This window comes from Hyla sarda, chromosome 10 (genome assembly GCF_029499605.1).
Source record: "Hyla sarda isolate aHylSar1 chromosome 10, aHylSar1.hap1, whole genome shotgun sequence".
Lineage (NCBI taxonomy): Eukaryota > Metazoa > Chordata > Amphibia > Anura > Hylidae > Hyla > Hyla sarda.
In genome coordinates, this window is record NC_079198.1 from 139,120,365 (window position 1) to 139,147,166 (window position 26,802).

The window sequence follows — 26,802 nt, forward strand, 5'->3', positions numbered from 1 at the left end:
AACTTTTCCCCTGGCCTATAATATTTTTATCTTTTGTGTGTTATATCTTTGTGTGTTTATACACAAGAGCATTCACCGCTGTCATTTTGCGGATAGCAGAATGTTGTTTTTACTGCAGTTGTGTGTAACGTCCCATCTTTTGTTATCTGTTGGTGACTTGTCTCTATTCACACTCTGCCCCGGCCCGGCTGAGCCTATGATCTGACTTCTGTGGCCCGAGGCTGTGAGAGATAAAATACTTTGCCCAGTGTTGCTCCGGTATCAGTCGTCCTGTTAGGTTTTTCTTGCTGCCGGTCACAGCTCTGATAGTTTTCCTGACATTTTTTTTTTTTTTTTTACCATAAGTTTATCTTTAGTATTCTTTGTGGCTGACCTGTTAATAAGATATTTGTTTTACTTGTGCCTTTTAGTCTTCCTATAAGTGTCTTGAGGGAAAAAAAATGATTTCCAAATTATAAGGGGTACTTCACCCCTAGACACTAGTGCTAGGTGGTATGGCCTAAAATGAATATCACGGTATTTTTTTTTTATCGCGGTATTACCGCTCCTAGCGCTGCCTACATTAGCCTTACGCTATTTGCGTAGTGCTGTGCCTGCGCAGTACTACGTTAGCCGTGCGCGAGGCTTTTAAATCTGTTCCCATACCCTGAGAGCTGACAGGGACGGGGAACAGAGCCGCGCTCGGCATTCTTGTGACACCGCTAGTGGGCACAGGGACCCCGCTACCGGTGGGGATTGATCGTGCTCGCGGGGACACTGGCTGACAGGCACAGCGGGGGGGGGACACAGAAGCACACTGGGACAAGTGATGGGACTGTGCTCTACAATTCATCCGGAGGGTGGGGGAGGGGCCCGACCGGTACAGCGGTATGGGCAAAAATCCATACCGTGGGAGAAAAAAAAAACGGTATTCGGTTCATACCGGTATACCGCCCAGCACTACTAGACACTATAAGTGACAAGGAGGTAGTAGATCCGCTGAGCCTGTGTGGATGATGGCTTGGGCCGTGTCAGGGAGCGTAGTCTAAGTTGCCGCTGGTTTTCACCGGAGCCCGCTGCAAAGCGGACGGACTTGCTGCGGCAGGCGGCACCCAGGTCGCTACCCCTGGCATGACTCGTCCACACAGGCTGCTGAGGAGAAAATGTGGTACAGGAGGAATATGGCAACTCTGTCAGGATAGCAGAAGGGCAGGCCGCACAGTAGCGAGAACAGGGATGTAGCAGGAGGTCAGTATGCAGTCGGCGCAAGGGCAGGTCAAGGAGCAGGAAGGTCAGGAACACGGTAAGTCAAAACACAATAAACACTTTCACTATGGCACTGGGCACACAAAGATCTGGCAAGAGGTAGAGGGAGGTGCACATACTAATAGAGAAGGGACAGGTGCAAACACTAAGGGTGCACTGGCCCTTTAAATTTCAGAGCTCCGGCGGTGTGAGAACACTGAGGAGACAGAAGGAGGAGGTGAGTGACCGAGATTCGCATATGGGCCAGTCCCGCGATGTGAATCCCGGGCCCGCCGGAGGACAGAGAGAGAGAGAGCTCACGGCCTGTGTGATCGGCCGGAATGCTCGCCGTAACAGATATCTTATCCCCTATCCAAAGGATAGGGGATAAGATGTCTGATCATGGGGGTCCCGCCGCTGGGGACCCCTGCTATCTCCCTGCTGCACCCTGCATTCATTTAGAGCGTTGGGTGCAGCGTCGGAGGATCGTGATGTCACGTGCACGCCCCCTCAATGCAAGTCTATGGGAAGGGGCGTGACGGCCGTCACGCCCCTTCCCATAGACTTGTATTGAGGGGGCATCCCTGTGACGTCACGCTCGCCAGTTCGCTCCGTGCACCGGATGTCTGGGGTGCCGCAGCTGAGTTTGCAGGAATTCCCATTGGGGGACCTCTTATCCTTAGGATAGGGGATGAGATCTCTAAGCTAGAGTACCCCTTTAATGTGAACAAATCCTAGATGTTATCATGTTCGTACTTGTTAAGCTTTTTCCTAGAAAATAAGTTAGATTCAAGAGAATGGTGCTTTTACAACTTATATGGCGGTAGTTTTTATTCTCTCATGGAGCAGTGTTTGAATGACTGGATTGGTCTGATATAATGTTATATGAGGTCCATTCTTGTCATCTGTGAAGATGAGAACATCATCCAATTACATAAAAGAGAATTCGATTTTATGGCTGTAGTTTTTATGGCTCTGCCTTGATGTAACGTTATACAAGGTCCACTCCGGACACCTGTGATATAGTCCTTTTTAGGCGGAGCTCAGAATAGGGTCATTTAGCATTGATGGGAATTACGTATTTTTGTTTTATTTACAATATCCTCATTCATATGGCGGTAGTTTTTATGTTAGAACTGCTGCTGTGGAACGCCGTAGACAAAACGCTCTCTTCCTTTGCTGCTGTTATGTTACACGAGGTCCTGGACTTGACATTTTATAGGTCGTGTCAGTCGTGTGACGCTACGTTATCGTCACGTGGCGTCATACATTATTCCCATTGCCAGGAAGTAAGGCTGTGTTCACACCACGGTTGTGATCTCCAACATTGTCATCTGACATATATCACCTGTATATAAAGTGATACAATGTGTCATACAGAAGCTTATCCTATGTCACGGTTATCCCCGTGGGGGAGCCTGGTACATCCTCTGAATGGTGGCCGGATTATGACCCGATTGAGCGTTTCGCACCCCATCCTTATTCCCGCGCTGCTTTCTGTGCATACGATCTGAGTAATGTTGATGTGTTTTCTGTCTGAGCGACTGCGAATGAAACCACTTATCTCCGCACCTACCGCTCTATCATCTTAATGTTTTTCTTTTGGAATATCAGATCCTTGATGCCTGGAGTTTGCGGTTTGCATAGGAAGCTGCTCACATTGACGGTATCTCTGAAGAACAAGCAAAAAAACAGGCCTGACATGAGTAAAATGTGCTGCAAAATCTGTGAAATTATTAGCGCAATGCCGCACAATGGTGTGAACTTAATGGCGGTACTGGCTGGTAGTGCGGGGGGCGCTGATCAGTTTGCCTAACGTGCCCAGATCCGCCCCGCCGTTCAGCCGAAATCTTCGTTTTTCTGTATATGCTAATTAGGTGCTAACTGGCACAGGCGGGGTTACTGGCACTCAGACGTCGGTGCCGCTCGTCCGCAGCGCCGCCCAGCTCATCAATATTCCTCCCTCCGCCACTCCCTCTTCTCCCCGCTCTGGGTATTTCATGTTTTAAACTACACATTCCATAGTTCCTTGTAAGTGTGAGGTCACTTTCCTCCCTCCCACACATTAGCCACCCCCCACCCCCCATTGAAAAGCAAATGAGTTGCATTCCATTCAAAAGACCAGTGTTTTCCAACCAGGGTGCCTCTAGCTGTTGCAAAATGATCTCTCTCTCCCACCCAGTGGTTGCTCTACCCATTAAAGCAGGACAGACTCCCTTTGCACACCTGAATAGTGATGTCATGTCTTGACGCACTACAACCTGGGAAAACCCGAGACCTGAGTAATTTTGCACGCTGTTAAAAACAAATATTGGGACAAAAATCACAGAAGAATTGCGAGACCACCATGAAACACAGGTACAGACACTATATTATGAACTACACTAACTTTACAGCCCCTGTAGCATAGTCAAATAAAAAAAATCCTCGAATACCCCTTTATTACCACCTTATAATGGGTGAAAAAGGGGACTCTCGGCACTGTGCGTATTAGAAAAAGTGAGTACATTTCCCTTTTAAAGGGGTACTACACCGGCCAGCGTTTTGGCACTAAATGTTCCCAATGCTTGCTATTTTCGCTCTGCTGTGGTCGGTCAGGCCCCTTGTGACGTCATGGGCACTCCCCCTCAATGGGCACTCCCCCTCAATGCAAGTCTATGGGAGGGGGCGTGATGACCAGCCAGCGTTCGGAACTAAAATGTTTCAAACACTGTTTTTGCGCTGCAGGGGTTGGCTATGCCCCTCGTGCCGTCACGCCCACGCCCCCTCAATGCAAGTCTATGGGAGGGGGCGTGACGTCCCCTCCCATAGACTTGCATTGAGGGGACGTGGGCGTGACGTTACGAGGGGCGTGACCGACCCCCTGCAGCGCGAAAACCGCGTTCGGAACATTTAGTTCCGAACGCTGCCCGGTGGAGTACCCCTTTAAGAAGGGGAGGAAAAAACTGCCTGAAGTGGAAGTAAACTTGTTATAAAGGGGTTAACACGCAGCAGTCTACCATTATCCCACCCTAGAACTTGGAGGAACCACAGTGGAAATGCAAATGATCATCATTGTCTTTTCATTACCAAGTACGAGATGAAAATCTATTTAAAATAAGGATTTCATATATACTACTTTTTCTTTCTTTCTTTTTTTTTTTTTTTTACACATTGCTCGGAAAGCCGAATTGGTGGGAAATGGTGCTTCAAAGGCAGAATTTGTGGGAAATGATAGTGAAGTTTATGAATGTTGAAAGCAATTTCAGATCTGAAGGCATGATGAAGCTGAAAGTAATCCATTTTTATGTATTTGGCTGTACTTTCTGCTTTTCTTTTTTTTTTCTCTTCGCCTTCTCTCCTCTGGAAAAAGCTTGTGCGCGTGTGAAGATAGAAGTAATGTATTTTTACAGCCGGTATCTTTTTTTTTTTTTGCGTCCGCTGATTAGAGGCAGAAGAAACAAAAGGTAAGAGACGTGTCAAGAGGACGGAGCAGGAGGGGAGTTGTTGGCAGGTCGGAATAACGGCCCCTTTTTGTGCCGGGTTGATGAACACATCAGACGCGATGTTGAAAAGGCCGACGAGAAATTATTCATGGGCAAAGATCAATTTTTTACCTCCTGTTTACCACGAAGAGTCAGCTGGAGAACCAATCGGGTGCAGCCGAGGTGGGGCGCAAACGGAGCAAAGACAGCAGCCCGACGTGAGGTCTCAATAATTGATACTCAGCCTAGAACAGACAACTCTGACACCACTAGGGTTGTGTTCCATATTTCAAGAGGCCGCTGTTGTTCGACCAAGATTCACGAAGTGGTGCTGCCCAGCATCCTGCAGTGATCAAGAGCTTCTCTGTATTGACCCGCGCCCCAATTGGTGTGAATGCCATCCGGTGATCGATTGTTTTTCCACCAGTGTGGTACCCTGTAGGGCTTTGCGGGGGCACAAAACACTTAATCAAACTTAATTTTTATTTAAATTTTTACTGGACTTTGTATAAAATTATAAATATTTGAATAGAGCTAAAACCACTAGTCAACAATGTTGATGATCAATAATAAATTGTTATCAATAATTGATTCGTCGGTCTGACCACCCGCACTGTAATTATATTAAAGGAGATATCCAGTGCTGAAAAACGTATCCCCTATCCTAAGGATAGGGGATAAGTTTCAGATCGCGGGGGTCCGGCAGCCCGCGGGAAGGGGACGTGTTGACCACTGCACGAAGCGGCGGCTGACACGCTCCCTCAATACAACTCTATGGCAGAGCCGGAGCGATGCCTATGGCAATCTCCGACTCTGCCATAGTGATGTATTGAGGGGTGTGTCGGCCGCTGCTTTGTGCGGTGGTCAACACCAGTTATCTGGTCAGCGAGCCTGGGCCCCATACAGGAGATCACGGGGGGCCCCAGCGGTCGGACCCACCGCGATCTGAAACTAATCCCCTATACTTAGGATAGGGGATACGTTTTTCAGCACTGGACTACCCCTTTAACTCCTTAACCAGGCAGGACTTATATTTATGTCCTGCGCCGGCTCCCGCGTCATATCGGGTGACCCCCGCATCATATCTGGTTGGTCCTGCGGCTAATGCCGGACATCACCGATCGTAAAAATAAAGTGTTAATGTGATTTAACCCCTTCCCTAATAAAAATCTGAATCGCCCTCCTTTTTCCCATAAAAAAACCTGTTAATAAAAACAAATATAAACATAAGTGGTATTGCCGCATACGTAAATATCCGAACTATAAAAATATATTGTTAATTAAACTGCACCGTCAATTGCATACAATAAAAATATACCATAACATTTTTTATAAAAAGCGATTTAAAAAGTCTGATCAAAACAAAAATGGTACTGATAAAAACTTCAGATAACGTCGCAAAAAATGAGCCCTCATACATCCCCATATGCGGAAAAATAAAAACATTATAGGAGTCAGAATAGGACATTTTTAAACGTATACATTTTCGTGCATGTAGTTTTCCAGAAGCACGACAAAATCAAACCTATATAATTAGGGAATCATTTTAATCGTAGAAACGGAAGCCCCCAAAATTGACAAAATGGCGTTTTTATTTTCAATTTTGTTTCGCCGTAAATTTTTGGGTAAAATTACTGATGTCATTACATAGTAGAATTGGTGGGGCAAAAAATAAGCCCTCATATGGATTTTTAGGTAGAAAATTGAAAGGGTTAAGATTTTTAAAAGGTAAGGAGGAAAAAATGAGAATGCAAAAACTGAAAAACACTGAGTCCTTAAGGGGTTAAAGAATACTTGTCAAATCCCACACAAAAAATTTGTTGCTCAATACCTTATTCTGATCATGAATATATTTTTGGGTCCAGCTTTTATATTTCTTTCACAAATACCTATCTGTTGCTTGGTTTTTCATCCTTTGCTCTTGACAGGGCATGTCCTCACTCTGCATGACTCATCTTCCTCCCTGAGTCTGCTGTGCTGGGTCTCTTCATCCAATCACTGCAGGCTGCTCTGTAACCCCCCTCCTCTCTGTTTTCATGCTGCAGTCTGATAGGACTGGAGGGAGCACAGAGAAGTGCTAGTCCCACCCTCACTACCTGGACTTTGTCCCTGCCTGTGCTTCAGCTTGGACAAAGATGATGCTACAGCCGGACAGGGTTATATAGGGCCCCTAATGGTGTTTTTTTGTAAGCCATAATTTCTATTATAAGAAAATGTAAAAAAAAAAAAATATATATATATATATATATATATATATATTAATTAGAGAGAGAGAGAAAGGTTAAAAGGGTTATCCAGGAAAAATGTTTTAATATATATTAACTGGCTCCAGAAAGTTAAGCACATTTGTAAATTACTTCTATTCAAAATCTTAATCCTTTCAGTACTTATGAGCTGCTGAAGTTGAGTTGTTATTTTCTGTCTAAGTGCTCTCTGATTACACATGTCTCAGGAACTGTCCAGAATAGAAGCAAATCCCCATAGCAAACCTCTTCTACTCTGTGCAGTTCCCGAGACACGCAGAGATGTCAGCAGAGAGCACTGTTGTTAGACAGACAAGAACTTAACTTCAGCAGCTGATAATTATTGGAAGGATAAAGATTTTGTAATAGTAATTTACAAATCTGTTTTTAACTTTCTGGAGCCAGTTGAGTGATGTGTGTGTGTGTATGTATATATAAACATTTTTCCTGGAAATACCCCTTTTAAATGTTTTGCCAACAAGTACACCATATAAAACATGTACAACATATAAAAAGTTTTTGATTCTGACAGTGCCCATATAAATATTAGTCGGGAAAAAGACAGCGCGAAGCAATATCCGCAACCGGCTAATAACCATTTAGATGCTAATGTCAAAATTGGCAACAGCATTTGAAGGACCGTTCCATCAGTCATTGGCGATGTAGTGGTTTGGATCTGCTCCCCGCGATCCCCCTACGTGGCTGCTGTGACTTGGCTACTGGGGCAGGCTCTACCAATAGATTGCAGGTCTAATGGATCAATGCAAGAACATATGTACTGCTCTGATCTGTATGATTGCTCATACAAGTCCCCAAGGGGGAAACAACATAAACTCCATAATAAAAATAGCATTATTGTTCCCACAAGTTAAATTGGGGGGGTTAATAAAAAAAAAATTATACAAATAATATTAACTAAATAAAATTAATCATCCAATTTAATAGTAAAAAATGTCAGCGCTATACCTGAACCTGTCAAATACATGTGTTCTTACACACCGCGCCTAGGACCTGACAAGTGAGAACAACCGGGTTTGTGATTTCCCCCATAGAGCAGAATTAGATCCTATAAAGAACGACAATCTGAGGATGTATCTGGCGCCAATCAATTAACGAAGAATATTTTAGGCGAGACGTTCATTTTAACTCCATTCAAGTGAGCTGGCGGTGTCCCTGTACAGGGAAAACATTCTAAGGAGCTTAAAAAAAAAATAAAATTGTTTTTGTACACCTTTATTGTGGAATTTTTGTGTGTAATAAAGGGGGGTGATCCTGTATTGAGGAATCTCCTTGACCAGAGTGATGAGCATCAGCAGTGATATTATGGAGGACCCGTCCTGTCATTCAACCCATATGAATGAAATATGGAAAAGGCAGAAAACTGGGGCGCACTAAGTGCCGCTATCTCAGTGATATAAGGTTTGTGAGCATAGCCAGTAGTACGCTCCCCTGGGGAGGTCATGCCCCCACAGGAGCAGCCTGCATAAGACCATGACCTATGACCTGGGACAGCATAGAGACGGTGCACTGAAAGTAAAAGGATACCTTCAGTGTTCACCACGATGTCCAAGCGAGGAATTAAAGGGGTACTCCACCCCTATATGTGTTATCTGATCGGGGGGGGGGTCCGGCCACAGAGACCCCTCGCGATCTCTGGGCTGGTGCTGCGGTATCATACGGTATCATAAGCCGATGACACGCCCCATTCATTCATGTCTATGGGAGGGGTCTGACAGTAGTGTTCACCAGTCATCCGGCATTGCATGGACTGAGTTGCCGTAGCAGAGATTGAGGGGTCTCCTGCGGCAGACCCCCTTAGACATGTTATCCCTATGCTTTTGGATAGGATATAAAATGTCTAGCAGCAGAATACCCCTTTAATTGTGATGATGCGTTTTGAAAACATGCATATGGATGGCACGTTTCGAGAGCATTGCTACCCTCTTCCTCAGGTCCACCGTTAAAGGGGTACTCCACCACTAGACATCTTATTCCTTTATCCAAAGGATAGTGGATTAGATGTCTGATAGCAGGGCTCCCGCCGTTGGGACCCTCTGTAGTCTCCGTTCGGCTTCGGCGTAGCATGACATTGTGACCACGGCCTTGGAACCCAGCGTTTGTTCATAACACCAGGTGCTGCGCGGAGATCGTGGGGGTGGTCTCAGCGACGGGACCCCCTGCTGTCACGCCCCCTCCATAGGCTTGCATTTAGGGGGCGGAGCGTGACATCACATGGGGGGCGGAGCCGTGACATCACTATGCTCCGTCCCCGTGATCGCTAGTAATCAGACCCAGAGCGAGCACGCTCCGGGGCTGATTCTAACGGGGTGCGGCGTGGAAGATCACAGGGTCCCCAGCGGCGGGACCCCCGCGATCAGGCATCGTATCCCCTATCCTTTGGATAGGGCATAAGATGTCTTAGCTCCGGAGTACCCCTTTAATTTCTTTTCTGTCTCGACCACAGTGCTCTCTGCTGACACCTCTGTCCATTTTAGGAAATGTCCAGAGGAGCATATGTTTGCTATGGGGATTTTCTCCTGTTCTGGACAGTTCCTGACATGGACAGAGGTGTCAGTAGAGAGCACTGTGGTCGTGACAGAAAAGAAATCCTAAAAGAAAAGAATTTCCTCTGTAGTATACAGCCGCTAATAAGTACTGGAAGGATTAGGATTTTTTTAATAGAAGTAAATTAACATAAATAAATAAAGTTTTCCACCGGAGTACCCCTTTAAATTATTTCCATAGACGACGTGTTGGGCGGAAGAAGCAAGGCTTTTGGGTATTGCGGATGTTTATGTTCTTGCTTGAAGAAGCCGCCTGATGACTTGTGTTCCCATGCAATATGTAATACGACACGCAGCGGCGAGATGTTCTATTATGTGGCGGTAGCTGTTGCCCGCTGGCAAATGACACTATACATGCATTTACCATTAAATATTAAATTGGACAATAAACAGAAGCAGCGAGGCAGGCAAGGGGATGCCGGGAACTTTCTTTGTTTTACTTTCTTTTATTTAAGTTTCCCCCAAAAAATTCCCCAAAAAATGTATTTTATTTTATTTATATTTTCAATTCATTGATGCTATTTCTTTTATTTATTTGGTTAGATATTTCTCTTGATTGTAAAGACTTTTGCTGGGTTAAAAAAAAAAAAGTGTTCAACCACATTATTGTGTATGTCAAACATTTCCTATTATTGGTAATTTTTTTTTTTTTTTTTAAATAATGTAAGTCAATGGAAAACACATTATGCTGTAGGGCAGTGTTTCCCAACCAGGGTGCCTCCATCTGTTGCAAAATTACAACTCCAAGCATGCTGGGCATATTGTAGTTTTGCAACAGCTGGAGGCACCCTGGTTGGGAAACACTGCTGTATGTCATACAGCAGAATCCTTTTACGCACCAATTTTTTTAAATATAAAACTTATAAGTAAAACAGACACCAACAATGTGGTATGAACCTAGAGACAAAATCTATTCCAGTACTTATCAGCTGCTGTATGCTTCAGAGGAAGTTGTGTAGTTCTTTCCAGTCTGACCACAGTGCTCTCTGCTGCCACCTCTGTCCATGTGAGAAACTGTCCAGACTAGGAACAAATCCCTATAGCAAACCTCTCCTCCTCTGGACAGTTACTGACATGGACAGAGGTGTCAGCAGAGAGCACTGTGGTCAGACTGGAAAGAACTACACAACTTAATGTGGAGCATACAGCAGCTGATAAGTACTGGAAGGTTTGAGTTTTATATTGAAGTAATTTACATCTGTTTAACTTTATGGCACCAGTTGATTTGTATAAAAAAAAAAAAATGTTTTCCACAGAAGTGCCCTTTTAAGTGTTATAGGGGTACTCTACTGTTAAAAAAAAAAAAAAATTGTATTTTTGTATTTTTTGTTTTGTTTTCGTTTTCTAAATCACCTGGTGCCAGAATGTTACACAGATTTGTAAATGACTTCTATTTTAAAATCTTAACCCTTCCAGTATTAGCTGCTGTATACTGCAGAGGAAGTTTTTTCTTTATGAGTTTCCTTTCTGTCTGACCACAGTGCTCTCTGCTGACACCTCTGTCCATTTTAGGAACTGTCCAGAGTAGAAGCAAATCCCCCATAGCGAACCTCTCCTGCTCTGGACAGTTCCTAAAATGGACAGAGGTGTCAGCAGAAAGCACTGTGGTCAAACAGAAAGGAAATTCATAAAGAAAAGAACTTCCTATGGAGCATACAACAGCGGATAAGTACTGGAAGGATTAAGATTTTTTTTTAAATAGAATTAATTTACAAATCTGTTTAACTTTCTGTCAAGAGTTGAAAAAAAGTTTTCTAGGGGGAGTACCCCTTTGTCATTCCATCAAGACAACGCTTATTTGAAAAGAAGCAGCTCCAGCCATCAATAGATCCCCAGCTGTTAGGCTTCTAAAAACCTAATAAATAATCCCTGATGAGCGCCACATGCGCTGCTGATACTCTCCAGTCATTACAGTCCCAGGAATCCATGTTTATCCATGAAGGAATTGAGTCATCCGTCTGACCTTGCCCCCACTAATGCCATCCCAACTTCTTCTTTTTCCTGCCCTTATTTATTTATTTTTCGTACACCGTAAATTGAAGCGAGGGTTGTGATTTCCTCCTGAGCGCTCGTATAAGAGGCAAAATATACGAGCGGCTTCAAAGGCGTCTTCTTTCGGAACTATATTTAATGTTTTAAAGACTTAGGAAAGCGGCTTTCTGCAGGACTTATTTCCGCAGTTAACCAGCTGTGACACAAATAATAAATAAATTGCAGAGTTTTACTGTATTAACGCTCGCTGCTACGCCGCCGCTTAATGACACGATCTGCGCGCTGGAAATAATGTGACAGGTATCGTTGTGTAACGCTAATTGAGCGGGAATGAGGCCGGTACGAGCGGCGACAATCCCTTGTAGGACCGATACCCTTCGGTTTAGATTAATGAAGCTTAATAATTGTATAATGGAAAGTTCTGCAACTTTCTAAAATACTTTCACGTTTTACAAGGTAAATTGAAGCGTTCCATAAGGTAGAAACACTACATATTCCCGCTGGTTAGTGAGGTCAACCCAAAATACTTGCCGAAAACATTCAGGCTGCGCTGATACATTGAAAAAAAAATGTATCGTTGATTTGTTCTGCTGATATTTTTTTCACAGAGGATTGGATACAATTGTAACAATCCTTCTGCTGTAAGGCTGCGTTCACACGGCCGTCTAGACCCGTCCTGTTCTTCTCCCGTCAAAAATAAAAATGGACTTTAAAAGAATTGGACAATAACGGATGCAAACGGATGTTCTTGTACAGTTCTGAGCATGCTCAGAAGTAAAAACGGATCAAAAAAACGGATGCAAACGGATGACATTAAAGGCTCATCCGTTTTCCATAGTCTTCACTGTTAAATTTACTGTATCCGTTTTTTTTCTTCCGTTTTATTGACAGAAGAAAAAATACTACATGTGCCGGGTTTTTTTGCCATAAAAAAACAAACAAACAAAAAACGGAAATGAGTGCAAACTGGCACAAACGGATGTAAACGGATTGTAAATGATTCCCATTGACATGATTGGGATTTTTTTTTATAACCGTATTTAATCCGTTCACAGCCTGCAAGAACAGAACTGAAAGGGGGATAAAAGAAATGGGGACAGACGGCCGTGTGAACGCACCCGAAGGCCCCATTGACGTCACATTTTGGCCTTTTTGTCAGAGATGTGTATCAGAAGGAATCTCAGCATATGCTTTAAAGGAAAACTGTCACATGTTTTGTCCTGCACTATCCACAGGTACCTGTGGATAGGTGCGGGAGACGCTGAACAATTTGAGTCCTACCATGCCCGGATCCACTGCGCCGTTTGCCCGTTACAGGTCTTTTTCTGTGTATTAAAATTAGCACTTAACTGGCAAAGGCGGGGTTACTGCCTTCAACTGCCACTGTGTTGTAAACGCCGCCCTGCCCGCAGCACCGCCCGGCTAATGAATATTCATATATTTCCTTACTATGTTGTCTCATATCGGCCGAGTCCCGGACGCTACTGCGCATGTGCGGGATTTCTCACTACACCCGGAAGCGGTCTTCAGCGCTGCTTCATTCGTCTGGAGCAGCACTGAAGTAAGGGTGTAGGCAGTTTGAGACTCGGCCGATATGAGACAACATAGTAAGGCAATCAAGTCGATGGGGTGGGCTCACGGCCAGAGTGACTGGTGCTGGTAAGTATAAGTCCCAAGGGGACTACTTGCGGGAAGGCCCGAGGGGGACTCTATAACTTCATATCGTCACCGTCCCTGGGGGCAAAAATGGGGATGGTGAGGATACAGATTTTACCAAACATAACGGGTTGCCAAGCGTTGTGGTAAAATCTGATGTTTGGTTTCCTTTAAAATGAAAAGGTGTAATGTGAGATTCCTGATGATATGTGAGTCCATATATGGGCAGTGACATCATCAGCACTTCCTGGGGGGGAGGGGGTGGGGGAGAAGTCCCCCGTCCCCCAGTCTTCCTCTCCTATGGAGCCCCCTCTAATGGTTCCATCCTGGCTTTATGAACTTTACCACAATTCTCTAAAGATATGTGAAAGCTTACCCTACTAAATTGTGCCACTGTGCCACTACTTTACGTAAGTAAGAGTTCCGGTCATATCCCACAAAAAACATTCTATGTTACTCCATATCTAATCCTGATCATGTACATATAATTTTTGTGTCTAGCACCTATATTTCTCTCACAAATACCTTTTTTCTGTTGCTCACTTGTTTTTCATCCATTGAACTGGAGGGGGCCTGCCCTCACACCACCTTACTGCTCTGTAACCCCTACCTTTCCATGCTGCAGTCTGATAGGACAGGAGTGAGCACAGAGGAGTGCTAGTCCCGACCTCACTTCCTGGACTTTGTGTCAGCCTATACTTTGGTTTGGACAAAGATGCTTCTGCAGGATTATGTTCTAGATGGTATGGGGACCCCTAGTGGTCTTTTTTTTTTTTTTTTTTTTTTTTTTTATATAAGCCATGATTTCTATAAAAAGGAGAGAAAACATTTTCTTATTAAATATATTAGGAAGGTTAATGTTTTGCCAGGATGTACAACATATAAAAGTTTTTAAATATAGAAATATAGAAGATAAATAATGCCGGAAAAAGTTACTTAGAAAAAATAAATGGCAACATATTAGACATTATATAATTATGGATACAAAAAGAAGTGTGTATATAGAGTTTCTAATTAAATACAAATACAAAGTTGATAACAAATAAATAAATCAATAAATAAATAATAGACACGAGCGAGGAGACTGCCGTAGGCAAAATCTGCCTGGTATTCTCTCAAAGAAATTTCGGGTGGAATTTCTGTAGTGTCAATGGGGCCTTAGGCTATGTTAACACACAATGGCCCTTATTTACTAAGAGTGTTGTGTAGGTTTTTTTGTGTGTTTTTAATTCCCTACAATTTATTTTCCATGATATTTACTAAGATTTACCTACATTTTCCACTTTCCCTTCGTTTTGTTTTTATAACAACTGTTCTGATCTGTCGGGTTTTCCTCGCCTGAAATCCACCACATTTTCTGTGGAAACCTTAGTAAATATTTTGGGTTTTTGTGGAAATGTCGGGGACATGCCCCTTGTCTGTGACCACGCCCCCTTTCGTGACTGCCACGCCTCCTTTTTCAGATTTTCTGAGCAAAATGTAGAGTTAGTTGGGGTTTTTTCAATTCTGGGGCAAAATCTGGCGCAGACAGAATTTCTTGCGCAATGCGCCAAAATCTTGTGCACAACCTGACAAAACGAGGGCCAATATGTTTTTATTTTTTATTTTTATTTTTTTTCTCTTCCAGGATTTTCCTTGTTTTTAATCAAAACCAGGAGTGGAACATACACTGAAAAAGCTTAAAATCTATACATTATAGTTTTTCACAGAGAAAAACACAGAGTTGGGTCCACTCCTTGTTTTGGTAAAAAATAAATAAATAAAAAAGAAAATCAAGCAAGATCCTGACCAAAATACTGTGTGAACAGCACTTTATACATTTAAGTAAAATCCAGATTTCCTAACGAATTAAAAAAAAACAAAAAAAAAAACCTTATTTTAAATTTGTTAGATATGAAAAATTAAATAAATACTTTTATTTATTTGTATTTTATTTATTTTATTCACTAATTCACTTTTACTATTTATTTTTATTTTGTTGTGTTTTATGTTGTATTCATTTTTTTTATTTTTATTTATTTATAGAATTACATTAAAAAGATGAATCTTGACTGATTTTATACAGTGTTTCCCAACCAGGGTGCCTCCAGCTGTTGCAAAACTACAACTCCCAGCATGCCCGGGCACGCTGGGAGTTGTATTTTTTGCAACAGCTGGAGGCACCCTGATTGGAAAACACTGCGACAAATGAACAAAGGAAAGTTGTAACAAATGTCGGACAATCGTATTACTACAATGCCTATATTTTTGATCTAATAAAAACTTAGAGGGGTATTCCAGGCAAAAACATTTTTTAATATATCAACTGGCTCCGGAAAGTTAAACAGATTTGTAAATTACTTCTATTAAAAAAAAAAAATCTTAATCCTTCCAATAGTTATTAGCTTCTGAAGTTTTCTGTCTAACTGCTCAATGATGATGTCACGTCCCGGGAGCTGTGCATGATGGGAGAATATCCCTATAGGAACTGCACAGCTCCCGGGACGTGAGTCATCAGAGAGCAGTTAGACAGAAAACAACAACTCAACTACAGAAGCTCATAACTATTGGAAGGATTAAGATTTTTTTAACTTTCCAGAGCCAGTTGATATATATATATAAAAAAAAGTTTTGGCCTGGAATACCCCTTTAATGAAAAAAATTCACTAATTCACTTTTACAATTTTTTTTTATTTGTATTTTATTTATTTTATTCACTAATTCACTTTTACTATTTTTATTTATTTTTATTTTATTCACTAATTCACTTTTACAATTTTTATTTATTTGTATTTTATTTATTTTATTCACTAATTCACTTTTACTATTTTTATATATTTGTATTTTATTTATTTTATTCACTAATTCACTTTTACTATTTTTATTTATTTGTATTTTATTTATTTTATTCACTAATTCACTTTTACTATTTATTTATTTTTATTTTATTCACTAATTCACTTTTACTATTTTTATTTATTTGTATTTTATTTATTTTATTCACTAATTCACTTTTACTATTTTTATTTATTTGTATTTTATTTATTTTATTCACTAATTCACTTTTACTATTTTTACTTATTTGTATTTTATTTATTTAAGTTGTATTTTATTCATTTTTATTTTATTTATTTTTTAATAGACTTACATTAAAAAGATTACTTATTTATACAATGTTTTCCAACCAGGGTGCCTCCAACTGTTGCAAAACTACAACTCCCAGCATGCCCGGACAGCCGTTGGCTGTCCGGGCATGCTGGGAGTTGTAGTTTTTGCAACAGCTGGAGGCACCCTGGTTGGAAAACACTGCTCCAGTGAGCAAAGGAACGCTGTAACAAATGTCGGACAATCGTATTACTACAATGCCTATATTTTTGAACGAATAAAAAGGTCATTTAAAAGAAAAGGAAGAAACCCTATATACTGTAGTCGTGGCAAAGAAAATTTTCTCATTAAGTTTTCGATTTTTTTTTTTTTTTTTTTTCCCCTCGCTAAGTTATTGCAGGTAAGGAATTCGACACAGGGCCCAACTCACTTCAGCGCCACCCCCTCCCTAGAAATGTACTGCCGCCATAACAGCAAGCCCGCTCTCTTATTGGCTTAAGTAAGCAATATCAAGTCTCCGTGCGAAACCTGCGCCTCTTACGACTGTGTTGACACGAGCCCGGACTCTCATCAGTATCAATAGTTCAAAAATAAATTGAAACATAAATACTTATATTGGCAAATAAAATAAGGTCAGATAAAGCCGACTAGTTCTGCGAGCAAAAGCGGCGTGTTCCGTCGGCCGCTCCCGCGTTTTATTCCGCCATAAATCCCCTCTGCTTTCAAATGCACAAAGTCGTAAGGGTTATGGAGTTGAGATGAGTAACTTGATTCTTGCCGAGATAAGATAAATTTTTGGATTTTACAGGCGGCAATATGTTGTATTGGAGCAGACACAAAGCCCTCTGTGAGGCGGCGCCGGAGGGGGGGGAAGCACGGTCCATAGAATGGCGACTACAAACACGAACCTGTCGGTGATAGGACGGCGGCCATAAGATTATTGACCTGCGGTACTTGGACCATAGAGGAACCGTCATTAACGACCGTGTCTGGCGACAGAACCCGTACATCTGATGTGTCAGTGTGATGTTGGCGCGTTTACAGGGTATGGAAGGATGAGGGCGCGTAAAAAACGTTATTGCCATGCAAACTTGTAATGATGGGCAGAGATTTCATTGCCCGTCGCACAACAGGATAAAGCTGTGTCGCTTGTTTTTTATTGGCTCAATATGGACACATTTTTTAATGTTAAGAGGATTGTCCAAGATTTTATTTATTTACTAAATATTCATTTATATATATTTTCCCTCAAGCAACAGCGCCACACTTGTTCATTCTGCGGTACTGTTACCAGTTGTTCCTTATCTGCTATTGCAACTCAACCACATTCTCTTTGAAATGCCCCCATCCTAGAGGCAGCCATTGGGCAGCACCCTTACCAGGATGAGAACTTTAATATAATGGTAATATTAAATTGGTATTCCAGGAAAACTTTATATATATATATATATATATATATATATACCGTATTTTTTTGCCGTTTAAGACGCACTTTTTCTTCCCCAAAACTGGGGGGGAAAAGTCGGTGCTTCTTATACGGCGAATACACCCCTATCGGGCGGTCCCTGCGGCCATCAACGGCCGGGACCCGCGGCTAATACAGGACATCACCGATCGCGGTGATGCCCCGTATTAACCCTTCAGACGCGGCGATCAAAGCTGACCGCCGCGTCTGAAGGGAAAGTGACACTAACCCGGCTGTTCAGTGATTTCACCGCGGCGTCCCGAACAGCCCGACAGAATAGCCGGGTTAGTGCTTACAGGACACCGGGAGGGACCTTACCTGCCTCCTCGGTGTCTTCTCCGTTCAGGGATCCCCTGTATGGCCGGCGCTCTCCTTCCTCGTCATCACATCGTCGCGTACGTGCGTTGGCGTGCGTAACGACGTGATGGCGGCGACGGAGAGCGAGGATACCCGGCCGGCAGCAGAGACATTCCGGAGCGACGGGGACGCGGCGACAGCGATGGAGCGACATCCAGGGCAGCGGTGACGGGTCCGGAGCGGCGGGGACACGTGAGTATTACCTCCTATGCAGTGGTCTTCAATCTGCGGACCTCCAGATGTTGCAAAACTACAACTCCCAGCAAAACTACAACTCCCAGCCTTCGGCTGTCCGGGCATGCTGGCAGTTGTAGTTTTGCAACAGCTGGAGGCACACCGGTTGGGAAACACCAATGCATAGTGTGTATGTCAGTGATTCCATGAAATGTTCTCACTCCTGTTGCTAATGCAGATAAAGGATCCGAGCGGACCTAACATAGCGCCGCAGCTTCCATCGCCCTCCTGATACGGTTCCCGACCTTTCCCAATTCTCTGCCATGCCTTCTCCTCGTTTTGCGGCAAAAAGGCGAAAATCTCCGATGGCCGAGGAGCGCCCAGTGTCCCACTCTCCTCCTGTTTTCCTCAGATACAATACTGCGATTTAGACAATTTTTTCCCCCCCTTTTTATAAAATATTAAAACAAACCGTCTCTCGCGCAGACGAATTAAGCTCCGGCATTTTGTCTACGGGAATGATGACTTTATATTCTTCTCCTTTCTGGTCGATGTAATTTCGTCTTGAGCCCTTAATGCTGCTCATTTTGCCGTGAATAAGATGCGGCGCTGCCTGTCGGTGTAATAAGCAGAGGCCTAAGGAGAACCTCGCGGTAATACGAGAATTATTGTTGTGGAGAATTTTATTTCTTTCTTTTTTTGCAGTCATTCTTCTAATTCTTATTGCTTATCTTATTCACCTTTTTCTGTAATGGCCCCATTAGGGTATATAGATGTCGGAGAGAGGAGACCCTAATATGGATCCCCTAAAACCTTCTCGGTTAGCAAATAACAAGCTGGGGATTTTGCTTTGGGGGGGGGGGGGATGGATATGTATATATCTGTATAAGAAAATGATATACAGGGTGCGCCATTTCTTTGGATACACCTTAATAAAATACTGGAAGCCTGTGCTAGCATTTCTCCTGCGCTGTACATAGTAGTATATAGCAGTGTATACGGATACTGGAAGCCTGTGCTAGCATTTCTCCTGCGCTGTACATAGTAGTATATAGCAGTGTATACGGATACTGGAAGCCTGTGCTAGCATTTCTCCTGCGCTGTACATAGTAGTATATAGCAGTGTATACGGATACTGGAAGCCTGTGCTAGCATTTCTCCTGCGGTGTATATAGTAGTATATAGCAGTGTATATGGATACTGGAAGCCTGTGCTAGCATTTCTCCTGCGCTGTACATAGTAGTATATAGCAGTGTATACAGATACTGGAAGCCTGTGCTAGCATTTCTCTTGCGGTGTATATAGTAGTACATAGCAGTGTATACAGATACTGGAAGCCTGTGCTAGCATTTCTCCTGCGGTGTATATAGTAGTATATAGCAGTGTATACGGATACTGGAAGCCTGTGCTAGCATTTCTCCTGTGGTGTATATAGTAGTATATAGCAGTGTATACAGATACTGGAAGCCTGTGCTAGCATTTCTCCTGCGGTGTATATAGTAGTATATAGCAGTGTATACGGATACTGGAAGCCTGTGCTAGCATTTCTCTTGCGGTGTATATAGTAGTACATAGCAGTGTATACAGATACTGGAAGCCTGTGCTAGCATTTCTCCTGCGGTGTATATAGTAGTATATAGCAGTGTATATGGATACTGGAAGCCTGTGCTAGCATTTCTCCTGCGCTGTACATAGTAGTATATAGCGGTGTATACAGATACTGGAAGCCTGTGCTAGCATTTCTCCTGGGGTGTATATAGTAGTATATAGCGGTGTATACAGATACTGGAAGCCTGTGCTAGCATTTCTCCTGCGGTGTATATAGTAGTATATAGCAGTGTATACGGATACTGGAAGCCTTTGCTAGCATTTCTCCTGCGGTGTATATAGTAGTATATAGCACTGTATACGGATATTGGAAGCCTGTGCTAGCATTTCTCCTGCGCTGTATATAGTAGTATATAGCAGTGTATACGGATACTGGAAGCCTGTGCTAGCATTTCTCCTGCGGTGTATATAGTAGGGATCGACCGATTATCACGATTTTGGGCATTATCGGTATCTGCAATTACCTTGCCGATAAGCCGATCATGCCCCGTCCCCCGCACCACCCCCACCGCACCGTGACCGCCACCCCCCTGACCCACCGCACCGCGTCGCACCCCCCACCGTGATGCTGGGCAGTGTACCGGTATGGATTTTTGCCCATACCGCTATACCGGTCGGGCCCCACCCTCAGAGTCAATAACAAAATTAAACTTACCCATAATGGGGGTGGTCCGGGCCATCCATCCTTCCTTCCTGTAGTGTCCGGGGGCGTTCCGGGTGAAGAGTGAACCGGTCCGGGCTGACCTTCTCCGGGGGTCCTCTTCTCCATTCCGGGCAGGCTCTGGCCTAGTACACTGCATAGACGCCGCTACGCCGTGACATCAGGTGCGTCGCTGCGCACGGGCGTCACTGCGCAGCGGCATCTATGCAGCGTACTAGGCCGGAGCCTGCCCGGAGTGGAGAAGATGACTGCCGGAGAAGAAGGAAAGCCCGGACCGGTTCACTATTCACCGGAACGCCCCCGGACACTACAGGAAGGAAGGATGGCCCGGACCACCCTGACAGGTAGGGGAGAGAAGCGGGTGGTGGCGGCCTATGGCCCCGCAAAAGCCACTGCAGATCATTGATTTTAAGCGCCCGCTTTAAATCAATGATCTGCAGCGGTGTCACAGGGGGTTAAATAGCCGATAACTTATACCGGAATATCGGTATAAGTTATCGGCTATCGGCCCTAACCTGCACCGATTATCGGTATCGGCCCTAAAAAAACGATATCGGTCGATCCCTAGTATATAGCGGTGTATACAGATACTGGAAGCATGTGCTGGCATTTCTCCTGCGGTGTATATAGTAGTATATAGCAGTGTATATGGATACTGGAAGCCTGTGCTAGCATTTCTCCTGCGGTGTATATAGTAGTATATAGCAGTATATATGGATACTGGAAGCCTGTGCTAGCATTTCTCCTGCGGTGTATATAGTAGTGTATACGGATACTGGAAGCCTGTACTAGCATTTCTCCTGCGGCGTATATAGTAGTATATAGCAGTGTATACAGATACTATAAGCCTGTGCTGGTATTTCTCCTGCGGTGTATATAGTAGTATATAGCAGTGTATATGGATACTGGAAGCCTGTGCTAGCATTTCTCCTGCGGTGTATATAGTAGTATATAGCAGTGTATACAGATACTGGAAGCCTGTGCGAGCATTTCTCCTGCGGTGTATATAGTAGTATATAGCAGTGTATATGGATACTGGAAGCCTGTGCGAGCATTTCTCCTGCGGTGTATATAGTAGTATATAGCAGTGTATATGGATACTGGAAGCCTGTGCTAGCATTTCTCCTGCGATGTATATAGTAGTATATAGCAGTATATATGGATACTGGAAGCCTGTGCTAGCATTTCTCCTGCGGTGTATATAGTAGTGTATACGGATACTGGAAGCCTGTACTAGCATTTCTCCTGCGGTGTATATAGTAGTATATAGTAGTGTATATGAATACTGGAAGCCTGTGCTAGCATTTCTCCTGCGGTGTATATAGTAGTATATAGCAGTGTATACGGATACTGGAAGCCTGTGCTAGCATTTCTCCTGCGGTGTATATAGTTGTATATAGCAGTGTATACGGATACTGGAAGCCTGTGCTAGCATTTCTCCTGCGGTGTATACAGTAGTATATAGCAGTGTATACTGGAAGCCTGCGCTAGCATTTCTCCTGCGGTGTATATAGTAGTATATAGCAGTGTATACAGATACTGGAAACCTGTGCTAGCATTTCTCCTGCGGTGTATATGGTAGTATATAGCAGTGTATACAGATACTGGAAGCCTGTGCTAGCATTTCTCCTGCGGTGTATATAGTAGTATATAGCAGTGTATATGGATACTGGAAGCCTTTGCTAGCATTTCTCCTGCGGTGTATATAGTAGTATATAGCAGTATATATGGATACTGGAAGCCTGTGCTAGCATTTCTCCTGCGATGTATATAGTAGTGTATATGAATACTGGAAGCCTGTGCTAGCATTTCTCCTGCGGTGTATATAGCAGTATATAGAGAAGAGGGTTGCATTGACAATCCAACACAATGGGCAGCACATTGAACACATTTTATAAGTGGTCAGAAACTTGTAAATAACTCAGGAAAGAATAAAGTTACGTTAAAACCAAACACATTGTTTTTCTTGTGAAATTCCCAATAAGTTTGATGGGTCACATGAACCTCTTCCGATTGAAAAAACAAAAGTAATTTTTATATTATTAATAATAATAATAATAATAATATAATAAAATATAATAATAATAAAAATGTAATTTTTTTTATCATATATTTTTATTTTCAGATATATATATATATATATATATATATATATATATCTGAAAATAAAAATAATTTTTTTATTACATTTTTATATTCATAAAATGTATATAATTATACATTATCTATATTAATTTAAAAAATTTTTATCGGTACCATTTTTGTTTAGATGGGACTTTAATCACTTTTTTTAAATGTTTTTTTTTTCTATATGAAGTGACCAAAATGATGCAATTCTTAACTTTGGTATTTTATGAATTTTGTACGGTTCACTGTGCGGTTTCATTAATGTTATTTTTAAATAATTTGGACATTATTGCTTGTGGCGATACCAAATATGTATATTTTTGGGGGTTTTAAATTTGTTTGAAACATGTGAAAGGGGTTGATTTAAACTTTTGTCAGGGGTGGGGCTAATTTACATTTATTTATTTTTTTTCATATATTTCAGTCCCCATAGGACAGTGTTTACCAATCAGGGTGCCTCCAACTGTTGCAAAACTATAACTCCCAGCTTCCCCGGACAGCCTTCTGAGAACTAAAACACCTCCTTGCTCCCCCGCTATCCTTAGCTATGCTTGATTGACAGTGAGCTGGAAGCTGAGCCCTGTTTTCAAATCTTGTTCCTGCTCTGTCTATGCAAATTGTGCACAGGTGCGTGCAAGAGTTGGAAACGGGGCTCGGCTTCCAGCTCACTGTCAATCAGGTATTGGAGGGGGAGCGGGGAGGGGAGGGGCATGGGAATGACTCTGAGAACCAGAGAATAAAAGCATTTTTCTATGGTATGGAAGCGTCATGTGTCTCCTTGTCCTAACAGCATCTAATAGGGTCAGCAGTTTGGAATGTGAATTGCAGCTGACAGATTCCCTTTAAACCAGTTTTCTCATCGTCGCCAACATATTTTGATACTGGGGGTGGATAAAACCAGATTGCTTTTCGGCTTCTCAGCGTGTTGTTGTGATGCATCGTCTGTGATTCTTTGATAATGTGTAACATGGTCTCCCAGCGCAGGAGCAGAGCTGTCAATCACCACAGCCCCGCCCACATCCTCTCGTGGACCGTGTGCAGGTTTTATTATTTCCAGGAGCGCTTGTTGATGTTTAATCGCTGTATTTGTTCTTATCTTTTTTCTGTAATTGTTCCATAGATAATAGTTTATAATCCACTTGAGTGAAGGATTTATGGCGGTGAGTGCTGTCTCGTCTCTCTTGCTGGCAGATCATGAATCAGGATCTTTCTCCAGTTTCTTCTTGATGGCAATAACCATAAGTCATCGTTCACATCTCCAATTTCCTTATATTCGGAGGTGTAACTGATATTTATCACTTTATCCCGGCTTTAACTCAATTACCTGATCTTAGATGGCCCCAAAAATTAGAATGTGTGTGAGGTTTATGTCCTGTAACATGTATGAGACAGATCAACTCCTCACTACATGTACTATATACAGGACATACAGCGCCTCCTCTCCTCACTACATGTACTATATACAGGACACACAGCGCCTCCTCTCCTCACTACATGTACTATATACAGGACACACAGCGCCTCCTCTCCCCACTACATGTACTATATACAGGACACACAGCGCCTCCTCTCCTCACTACATGTACTATATACAGGACATACAGCGCCTCCTCTCCTCACTACATGTACTATATACAGGACACACAGCGCCTCCTCTCCCCACTACATGTACTATATACAGGACACACAGCGCCTCCTCTCCTCACTACATGTACTATATACAGGACATACAGCGCCTCCTCTCCTCACTACATGTACTATATACAGGACACACAGCGCCTCCTCTCCTTACTACATGTACTATATACAGGACATACAGCGCCTCCTCTCCTCACTACATGTACTATGTACAGGACATACAGCGCCTCCTCTCCTCACTACATGTACTATGTACAGTACACACAGCTCCTCCTCTCCTCACTACATTTACTACATACAGGACACACAGCGCCTCCTCTCCTCACCACATGTACTATATACAGGACACACAGCGCCTCCTCTCCTCACCACATGTACTATATACAGGACACACGGCACCTCCTCTCCTCACTACATTTACTACATACAGGACACACAGCGCCTCCTCTCTTCACTACATGTACCATATACAGGACATACAGCACCTCCTCTCCTTACTACATGTACTATATACAGGACATACAGCGCTTCCTCTCCTCACTACATGTACTATATACAGGACACACAGCTCCTCCTCTCCTCATTACATGTACTATATACAGGACACACAGTGCCTCCTCTCCTCACTACATGTACTACATACAGGACACACAGCTCCTCCTCTCCTCACTACATTTACTACATACAGGACACACAGCGCCTCCTCACTACATGTACTATATACAGGACACACAGCTCCTCCTCTCCTCACTACATTTACTACATACAGGACACACAGCGCCTCCTCTCTTCACTACATGTACCATATACAGGACATACAGCGCCTCCTCTCCTTACTACATGTACTATATACAGGACATACAGCGCCTCCTCTCCTCACTACATGTACTATATACAGGACATACCGCGCCTCCTCTCATCACTACATGTACTATATACAGGACACACAGCGCCTCCTCTCTTCACTACATGTATTACATACAGGACACACAGCGCCTCCTCTCTTCACTACATGTACCATATACAGGACATACAGCGCCTCCTCTCCTTACTACATGTACTATATACAGGACACACAGCACCTCCTCTCTTCACTACATGTACCTTATACAGGACACACAGCGCCTCCTCTCCTTACTACATGTACTATATACAGGACACACAGCGCCTCCTCTCCTCACTACATGTACTATATACAGGACACACAGCGCCTCCTCTCCTCACTACATGTACTACATACAGGACACACAGCGCCTCCTCTCGTCACTACATTTACAGAACTACATACAGGACACATAGCGCCTCCTCTCCTTACTACATGTACTATATACAAGACACCCAGCGCCTCTTCTTCTCACTGCATGTATTATATACAGGACACACAGCGCCTCTTCTTCTCACTACATGTATTATATACAGGACACACAGTGCCTCCTCTCCTTACTACATGTACTATATACAAGACACACAGCTCCTCCTCTCCTCACTACATTTACTACATACAGGACACACAGCACCTCCTCTCCTTACTACATGTACTATATACAGGACATACAGCGCTTCCTCTCCTCACTACATGTACTATATACAGGACACACAGCGCCTCCTCTCCTCACTACATGTACTATATACAGGACACACAGCGCCTCCTCTCCCCACTACATGTACTATATACAGGACACACAGCGCCTCCTCTCCTCACTACATGTACTATATACAGGACATACAGCGCCTCCTCTCCTCACTACATGTACTATATACAGGACACACAGCGCCTCCGCTCCTCATTACATGTACTATATACAGCAGAGAATGGTGAATTGTCTTGGGAGAGAGGGAGGAGCCCGGGAACTGCTGAGACAACATCACACTGACTATGGGAGGACTACACAACTTTAGGAGTAATTACATTTTTTCTTTTTTTTACAAATTTATAAATACCTTGCATGCCAGGAGTATTTGACGTGTAATATTCCCACATCAGTCCCCGGTGACCCCGGCCGTGTACTTTAGCTCCGTGTCCTAGATAGATCTAGTATCTAAAATATTGAGAAGTTTTTTTGTTTTTACTGTTGGCCCTAGTGGCCTTAAAAGGGAAGTTCTGCCTGATTTTTGGGTTTAAAACACTGGATTGGGGAACCCTGCACCCCATGGGCATGTAGTTGTGGTTCCATGGCTGCCTTAGATTCACACAGAATTTTTTATTCATTTGTGGGTTTTTTTTCATGCCAAACAAAAGTTTTGTGTTGCGGAATTGGGAGTTGTAGATTTGCAACAGCTGAAGGCACACTGATTAGGAAACACTGTCCTCTTCCAATGATCATCCATGTCCTCACTGTATAACTGGCTGCAGCAGGAGCCTCCCCCCTTTCTACTGTCTATAGAAGGACACACAGGTCATTAAGCCCCGCCTCTCATATGAAAGGAATAAGGCTATTTCTATTAGAAACAGGCAGTAAGACAAGAATTGTGTGCACGAGATTTAGATTTTCTCCAGTTTTTCTTGCATAATTTTTTTAGGTTACTGCTTCTTTAAGGTCACGAA

At 43.1% G+C, this 26,802-nt stretch overlaps 1 protein-coding gene and 1 long non-coding RNA gene across 3 annotated transcripts in view; one reads left to right on the plus strand and one right to left on the minus strand.

Moving 5' to 3' along the window:
• The window catches only part of LOC130293533 (uncharacterized), a 34,861-nt gene extending 22,005 nt beyond the window's left edge, over nucleotides 1–12,856 (minus strand). Inside the window, exons 1-2 of the long non-coding RNA XR_008848244.1 lie at nucleotides 12,769–12,856; nucleotides 2,801–2,896 (exon numbers count right to left, since the gene is read on the minus strand). This is a non-coding gene — a long non-coding RNA (uncharacterized LOC130293533). The remainder of the gene's footprint in view (nucleotides 1–2,800; nucleotides 2,897–12,768) is intronic.
• DNAJC11 (DnaJ heat shock protein family (Hsp40) member C11) overlaps nucleotides 1–26,802 on the plus strand; it is a 163,806-nt gene that overhangs the window by 21,032 nt on the left and 115,972 nt on the right. The window contains exon 1 of one of the 2 annotated variants that reach the window (XM_056542339.1): nucleotides 13,015–13,146. The exons of the other annotated variant lie outside the window; for it this stretch is intronic. The gene's annotated coding sequence lies outside the window, so the exon portion shown is untranslated. Of the gene's footprint in view, nucleotides 1–13,014; nucleotides 13,147–26,802 lie in introns of those variants that run through there. 2 annotated transcript variants of the gene reach the window in all.